Here is a 9,107-nt window from a genome sequence, read left to right on the forward strand (position 1 = left end):
GAGCATCTAGAGCGCAATAAAGACAGTAGCTATTATCCTGTACACGATGTATCCAGACACAGTGTGAGAAAACGCAACGAAGCATATATATGTAATTAACTCCGTTGGATCCGTCCATTACTTATGGCTTAATTGGGGGTTGGATGTGTGAGAGATGATGATTGTAAGGGGTAACATTTTTATCCGTCCCTTATGAAGTAAATGATATTAGCATCTCCACATCTATGACAATAAAGAAGTTACCTATCTATAAAAATGGTTCCCGTACACCAAACCAGCTTTTAAATGCCACCCAAAGAGGTCAAACTTCCATGGAGGCCCACCAAGTGTTGGTGGACAGAGTTACGACACATAGTTTCATGTTTCTTTTTTCGAAACCGGTGCAGGATGTTTTCCCATACAACAGTACTGAATTCAAACCGCATGTGCGGTTACTCACATGTCACTGTTACTCTTTCTGTATTTACTACAGTGAATCTGTTATCAACACTAATAATTGATAGGAATTGTGTAAGTATCGATAACTTTATCGACCGGTTTTTGTTGTATAATTTAGGGGAATGTTGATAAGAAGATCCAAACCTCATGAGCTCTTCAGCAAACTACTTCTCTTCTGATTTGGCACGTCGACATTCCTTCTCATTTTTACTGCTCTCGAAACAAATTTATGACCGTTTCCGTTTACTTTGCCTGGCGAGAAGATGGGGGTTGATGGACTGAGGTTTGACCTTGACCCCAGCGCGGCAGTCTCGGGCTGCGGTGGAGCTGCCTTGTCAGACATACTTAACAGAGGAGGAAGAGGTCAAAGGGCCACAGGTCATCCAGCATGTCTGCTGTCAATCAGATTTAAGAAGTTCAGTCATTGTGTGTTTTGACGTCCCGTTCAAACGATTTGATCTGGAAACAAACGAAGCGACAGGTTGATTCATAGTTCATTGTATGCTACGAAATAACAAGTTTGTTGACGTTCAAAGTATTGTCGTGGGGCGGCATAGGATAGATGTATGTAATGGACGTTATCTTTGAAGTTGTCGAATTATAGATAATGAGCACGTACCTTCTTTGCGCTCCAAGAAAGATCCTTCGATAAGATAAGGAAAAAATAATGAAACAGTACAGTTTCCAGTCTCTTAAGGACCGGACCAATAACCCACCAGACAAAAATCGGGGTGGGGTGGGGAGTTGGAGGAGCACGTACAATGTGACACTCAACTCTCTCTCTCTTTCTTTCTCTCTGTCTCTCTCTCTCTCTTTCTCTCTCATTTTGAAGGCATATTTGCTTTCTTTCGTTAGCTTACAGGGAGCTTTAGGACACCAGTCTGGCATGAATAGTCATCAGCTGGAGACTACTGTGCCGTGTGCAGCATGTCGCCTCTCTGCCATACCAGGATCCACTGACCATGCTGTCGACAGATCGACGTGTGGATGGATTGTATGCTCACATGGCTTGCTTTCAGTGTGAAACCTCTGATACAGGCATCTTCACTTGTGGCTCCCCTTCTTTGGGAATCTGTTTTGTTGGTTAGGGCACATGTGTCAGTGAATCTATATTCAGGGCTGGTTTGTTGGTTTGAGCGGGTTTGTCTGTGAATCTTTACACGGGGCTGCTTTGCTGGTTTGGGGCACATTTGACGGTGGATCTATACTCAGGGCTGCTTTGAGGCACATTTGATGGTGGATCTATACTCAAGGCAGGCTTGCATAAGGATCTTAATAGAAGTTGTTTAATGGTAACTCTTCAGGTGAACTCAACTGGTGGGTCTGTGTGCAGGGACTGTTTTGCTAATGCATCGTCATTCATGGGGTGCCTTGCTCCCTTACAGTCAGGGGATGCTTTGTCTGGGAATGTTTAGCTTTTTTATCGATTGTCTACTTCTGTCTCGTTAGCTTGTCTGTTTTGTTGTTGTTGTTTTTCAATTTGCATATGGAGTTTTAACTAAATGTTGTTTTATATCTGTCACTGTCATTTTCTGATGTTTCTGGTATTGTCTTGTGGTGGAATCAAAGTGTTGACAACAACATGTTGACGCAGTACTACAAGATGGCAGGCGTTATCTATCTATACTGGCGTTATCTATGTCTAAGATTTCACTTTAGCGCTTTGACATTTAAACACTCGAGGAAAACATCGCTAGTTGTCTGGCACTGCGCGAGTAAGACGAGCGCCTGGCGACATCGACCTTCATCTGTTTTATGTTGTGTATGAAATCGGCATTGAAGAAAATTTGAATTTGAAAAACAGATGGGTTTTAATTTGATACTGGACAAGTAATTTTACTTGTAGTGGTTGTCAGTTTGTTGTCAACCATTTGTCTCGTTTGAGAGTAGATTTGGATAGTTATAGTGTCCGGGTATAGTGTCCAAGTATACACTGTGTCCTTTTGGCTGGTGAACAAACATACGCCCCAGTTCCCAGTCCAGGAAGGATCCTGGCACACTTACAAATTATTTTGAAACCCATTTGGAAAACTGAATCGATTGGGTAACTCGGTGTTGACCCTTTCATGTTGGCATGAGGTGATCGCTCACTCCCTACACTGACCCTTTTGATTCTGAAGTACAGCAACAAGATTAGACTAGCCCTTAGTCTAAAGTCTGAACATATCATCTTGATTGAAACGAACAAACCCATTTAATGAAAAGGAGCCCAAGGGGAAGAAGAGATCCTGAACCTGAGGATGTCTAGACTTGCTTCAGTTAGGGCTTAAGCATGGCAGAGTTGGCTTGGCTGTAGGGAAAGTAACATGGTTCAGGGACTGACAGGCAAAATGCAACAAGTCTTGCTCAGACTATCAACGTCGTGCAGACAAACAGAGACTAATGCAACATTTGAATCGGCAGGAAACTCCCACCACCACTTCCACAGCAGTTGTGCAAAGCATAACACCCTCTGTTTGCAATTATCATGCATTTAGATGCTTATTCAGTTCGAATTCGGTTATGCAGCAATGGCGAGACCGCGGGGGATGAGGGTAGGGGTTGCGGAATCAGCTCGGGGGCAGGCTTTGTTGGTTCTCGTGTTGTGATATCTACACAAGAACAGGCGCTTGCAGCCTCTGTCTGCGCTGTTCCATGATTTATCGATTACCTGGTGGCACCATTTGGTGACGGGCCGTCCACAGACCATCTTAAGCCCACGTCGGTGGAGAATCTGCGGGCGCCTGTATTTTGAAGTCATTTGATTTTTAAGGCACAAATGGTTGTTTCAGCGTTTGGCTTGTGTCGTCCATATCGCTGTGGGAGATATCTATCGATTGAATTACCATTCCATGCCCGCGTCTGGTAAACAGCTCGTCTTAATCATTTCGCTTCTTTATCATCCCGTTGATTAATCGCCCTCTACACAAGCTGTTGGCAATAGTCTCTCGCGCGCAGCAACACTGACTACTGTATCGCTGTAGTGGAACATGCGTAAACGCATGATTAGGGGTGCAACACGCATTATGGGCCAGACAAAATGGGGCAAAGCGCATGGTGCGCTATACAAGGAGATGCAACACGCAATGTGCGTTTTACATGGGATACAACGCGCGTTAAGTAAAAGCAGGAAACCTACGCCCATTGAGCTTCGCACATCCGGAAGGGGTGGCGGCCAATAGTTTCCATGGTGAGCCCTTAAGTTTTTCCGACCTTTGCCGGCAGAAGTGATCCTTACGTTTTGCCGGCCCCGTTGACCGTAGTGATCCTTACGTTTTGCCGACCCTTCTGACCAAAGTGATCCTTACGTTTTGCCTGTCCTGCTGACCGACGTGATCCTTACATTTTTTCGGTCCTGCTGACCGCTGTGACTGCAGATTTGTTTGAGTTTGTGGATGTGGATTGTGCTGAGAGACCTAGTTTCAGTACAACTGTATAGGACGCTTTCAAACAGGGCGTATTTATAACTTCTCTCAAATAATGTTAGGATGTCAATGAAGAGTCAATATTTAGTAAATAGGAGACTTCTCTTGAGGAGGGCATTGACAGTTCCATGAAGTGTATATTACATTCAGCATCTTGTATGAGGAGACAATTTTGACAAGGTGATTTAAAATAGTAAACCCCAGTTTAACAAGGAGTGTAATGTGCCTTGATCGGAATCCTTGAAGGCTTTAGCTTGTGCGGTTTAGGCGTTGTCGCAGTGAGCAGAATGGTAGGAGCTATTGTAAAATTAGAAATAAGAGTTCCAGGAGAGCTTTTAAGCAGAAATGCAAAGCTCAGGGCCGTCTCGACTAAATAAGTACCATCAACAATCCAAGGCGATTTGGGCAAAATGTTCGACTCCCTACCGATATCAAGCATATGACAAACAGAATGGTTTTGACACTTCAGGGACTTGTTTCCTAAGGACGATATTATGTATGATGCACATGATACAATAGATACAGATAATGGATGTGAGGAGTTTAGCGATGTTGATAAGTTTCTACTTGGGTCTCCTATTACAGAATTGGAAATAGTTGATGCTGTTTCTCGTATTAAATGTGGAAAGTCTGCTGGCATGGATGGTGTTATTTCAGAGATGACCTCTGCATTGCCAGAGATAGTGCTGTTCTCGTTAAAAGATTTAATCATATATTTGATTCTAGATGTTTCTGTCCGAATGGGCTAAATCAATCATTGTTCCATTATTTAAGAATGGAAACATATATAACCCTAACAATTTATCGTGGCATTTCTCTAACAAGTGTGGGTGGTAAAAAAACATTTGTATCTATTATCAATAAAAGACCAACAAAGTGGTCGAATATGAGGGACTTGGCTTCTGATTGTATGACAGTATGAATTTAGAATGGAATACGGTTTTAAATGTTGGTTTGTCCACCCCTAATAATATGGTGCAGGGTAACCTGAGTCCTGTTTATGCAACTTACGCAATATAAACATCCGTAATGTTTTCATAAGCCTGAGACTGAGTCTGAGATTATCTATCAATCAAGGAAGATATTTATCTACTATAAAATCACAAAGGCTCTGTCCATTTCGTAATACTGTAGAGAATGAATTATATTTTTCCTTGTCCTGTATATTATGATTTAGCCAAATGTATTTTCCACAATGGTTGCAATAAAATATCAATGCTACAAAACTGTATTCAGTACTTTCCTGTAAAATATCCTTGTTACAATATGAGGTATCTCTATTTATTTATCATGAGTTTGTATTGAGAAAGAGTTCAATGTAACGTGTGTTTCGCGTGTTGTATATGTTGTACACATTATGCCTTTTTACTTTGTATATGTATATGGGTCTATGACCTTCATGCAATAAGCTGACTTAATGCGAAGTGATCCTTGTGTTTTGCCAGCCCTTCTGACTGAAGTGATCCTTGTGTTTTGCCAGCCCTTCTGACCGAAGTGATCCTTATGTTTTGCCAGCCCTTCTGACCGAAGTGATCCTTATGTTTTGCCAGCCCTTCTGACCGAAGTGATCCTTATGTTTTGCCAGCCCTTCTGACCGAAGTGATCCTTATGTTTTGCCGCCCTTCTGACCGAAGTGATCCTTATGTTTTGCCAACCCTTCTGACCGAAGTGATCCTTATGTTTTGCCGCCCTTCTGACCGAAGTGATCCTTATGTTTTGCCAGCCCTTCTGACCGAAGTGATCCTTATGTTTTGCCAGCCCTTCTGACCGAAGTGATCCTTATGTTTTGCCAGCCCTTCTGATCGAAGTGATCCTTATGTTTTGCCGCCCTTCTGACCGAAGTGATCCTTATGTTTTGCTAGCCCTTCTGACCGAAGTGATCCTTATGTTTTGCCAGCCCTTCTGACCGAAGTGATCCTTATGTTTAGCCAGCCCTTCTGACCGAAGTGATCCTTAAGTTTTGCCAGCCCTTCTGACCGAAGTGATCCTTATGTTTTGCCAGCCCTTCTGACCGAAGTGATCCTTAAGTTTTGCCAGCCATTCTGACCGAAGTGATCCTTATGTTTTGCCCGCCCCTCTGACCCAAATGATCCTCAAGTTTTGCTGGCCCTTCTGACCGAAGTGAACTTTAAGTTTTGCCAGCCTCTCTGACTGAAGTAATCCTTAAGTTTTGCCGGCCCTTCTGACAAAAGTTTACGCGTCCCTGAAATGATAATACAGCTACGCACTTTCTACAAACATCAAACGAACCATAATATGAAATATAGTACATGAGACAAAGTAAATATTGCAACATCTATTCATAGGACTGTTGTAACTTTTTATCTACATGTTTTCAACGATTGTATTTTTCACCACGGCAATGAACTTGTCACGATATACATCCAAGGGCAGTGAGTTAGCATCAATGTCCTTCAGGGGAAGCTTACCAAACATCAAAAAATAGTCACGGGTACAAAACTGATGACTCAACACACTCATCTTGGAAATACTTGAAAAACAAAATATGGTTCCATTTTCTACTGAGACTGAGTGTGAATCATCAGGCGTTACGCGATGACGTGTGCACTCTCTTGTGTACTATATCTATCTATCTATATATGATATACCTACTCTTGCCTGGAGACAAGCCACAAGCCACAACAGACATATAAATCACAATGTGACTCATCACCACTGACTGTTTTCACAAGTTCATATTTCACTCGTTTGGTGATTTCAGCGTGATCTTTTGACAACGTGTCTGTATGCCTGCCTGTCTGTTTATTTGGCTGTCTGTTTATTTGTCTGTATGTGATGTGCATGCTCCATGTATGACGCTACACTTAAGAAGGAATTGTGATTGATACCATGAGCACTGACTGCTCTACCCATGGGGACATGGTGACACTACATCTACCGGGTGATGAAATCCGACACCTGTCGCCACCCACGACCAGCAATGTGTATGTCATTCTGTATTCTGTTCCACCGTGTATGTATTTTCGATAATAAATGGGGTGAAGCCATAAGGCACCAATAGAGGTTTCCATACACCAGCCGCGGTTCCAAGTTACCAAATACGGTTCAATGTACCAATTGAAGTTTCAATGTACCAGCTGAGACTACAATGTACCAGTTGAGGTTTCAACACTGTAATCGTACACACTATGTACCCGGCTGCGTGGATGTTTTGGGCGTTTTTGAGAAAGGTGGGGTGCACACTGTTGAGAATGATGTGTGTTGAGAAAAATTGTAGTGTACAACCTCGCCCCACCTTCTCCAAACACACACACACACACACACACACACACACACACACACACACACACACACACACACACACACACACAGTGGATCCCCCTATGGTTTCTGTCCAGGCTTCTCTCTACCACACAGAATGGGATGGAAGTCACGGGGTCACGACTTAGTTTACAGCCGTCCTGATCACTTACATAACCTACATCATCTAGAGTGACTCACGCTGTATCGATCAGCTGGCTTGCCGATGTATATTCTCAACGTGCACGAAGCCACGTGACACATTTACAGCACAATACACGGGGAGACTTGAAGACGATCCATCACATATATAGCACCACGACCTTGTCCAATGACGTCTAAATTAACACGTAACATGATTATGGAGGCTCACGGCAAAATGAGTCTTTATTGGGAAAGATATTAAGCAAACATTATTTACTACATCAATACGCTTCTCCCAAAATAGTTCTGTATTTCGATTTTGTACAAGATAAAATTTCTCATGAGTCGAATAACATGGTTACAATGCCACTGACTGACTGCATATTGTGAAACGGGGCATTGTAAGCATGTTGGTATCACCAGATAAATAGACTAAGGCTTAGGTTTTGAATATATATAATTCTGACAGTAACAATTTAATTGAAAAGGAGCCCCAGGGAGACAAGAGATTCAGGAAACTGATCCTAGGAAATCCAGACTTGCTTCATTTAAGACTTTAGCCTTGAAGAGAAGGCTTGGCAGTGGGCAAAAATAGTGTGGATCAGGGACTGTGAGACAGACTACCAGACAGATAAGAGTTAGTGTACGCGAATACCAACGATGTACTGTTATGAACATTATTATGGCACAGAAAGGTCTTTGACTGTATAATGACAGATGACAACGTGGACCGTGAGCAGTGTGTCTTACTTATCAGTACGCAAGCTATATATGACAGCGGTCTGCAAATAATCCAGTGTGGACCAGACAATCTTGTGATCAACAGCATCAGCATTGATCAACGCGACTGGGATACGATGACATGAGGCAGTCAAATCACTGAGTCTGACTTCCCAGTCCCATCTTATGACAAGCATGGGTTACCAATTCTAACCCGGATCGTCACAGGTCCCCGTCAGCCCTGATCGTCACAGGTCCCCGTCAGCCCTGATCGTTGGTTTAAAGATATTTCTAAGTTCTAAGTTTCTAAATTGGATGTTGGTAGCCCAGTGGTTCTTGTACCCTGCCATGACATACCCGACTGGTAACCGATGCTCGCCGTAACAGGCATCTAATGGGAGAGGGTGGTCAGGCTCGCTGACCGTATCCCATTTGCGGAGATCGATGCTCATCTTGTTGGTCACTGGATTGTGTGGTCCAGATCCGATATCTATTGACCACCGCCATAGCTGGGATGTTTTGCCGAATAAAACTAAACTCTCTGAGAGAGAGAGAGTGAGTGAGTGAGTTTAGTTTTACGCCGCACTCAGCAATATTACAGCTATATGGCGGCGGTCTGTAAATAATCGAGTCTGGACCAGACAATCCAGTGATCAACAACATGAGCATCGATCTGCGCAATTGGGAACCGATGACACCCGTCAACCAAGTCAGCGAGCCTGACCCCCCGATCCCGTTAGTCGCCTCTTACGACAAGCTGAGTCGCCTTTTATGGCAAGCATGGGTTGCTGAAGGCCTATTCTACCCCGGGACCTTCACGGGTCGAGAGAGATAGAGAGAGAGAGAGAGAGAGAGAGAGAGAGAGAGAAAACGCTGTGCAGGTCCTTTTATCATCATCCAGTGAGGCCCACAGCGCTTGTGCTTGCAGTTTACAAACGAATACTCGGACGAAAAGTTCTCTTTTGTGAACTCGGAAATATGATTTATTTCTATTTAATGACATGGATATATCTCAAACTGAAAGCTAGCATATATTTATATGCGTTTTGTATGCTTAGACAAGCAGAAACTTGTCTTTTTGTGTCAGGCATGTAAGTACTGTACCACAGTGGAGGGCAATAATGCATCCATTTCATTGCC

Source organism: Haliotis asinina, chromosome 2 (assembly GCF_037392515.1).
Source record: "Haliotis asinina isolate JCU_RB_2024 chromosome 2, JCU_Hal_asi_v2, whole genome shotgun sequence".
NCBI classification, from domain to species: domain Eukaryota; kingdom Metazoa; phylum Mollusca; class Gastropoda; order Lepetellida; family Haliotidae; genus Haliotis; species Haliotis asinina.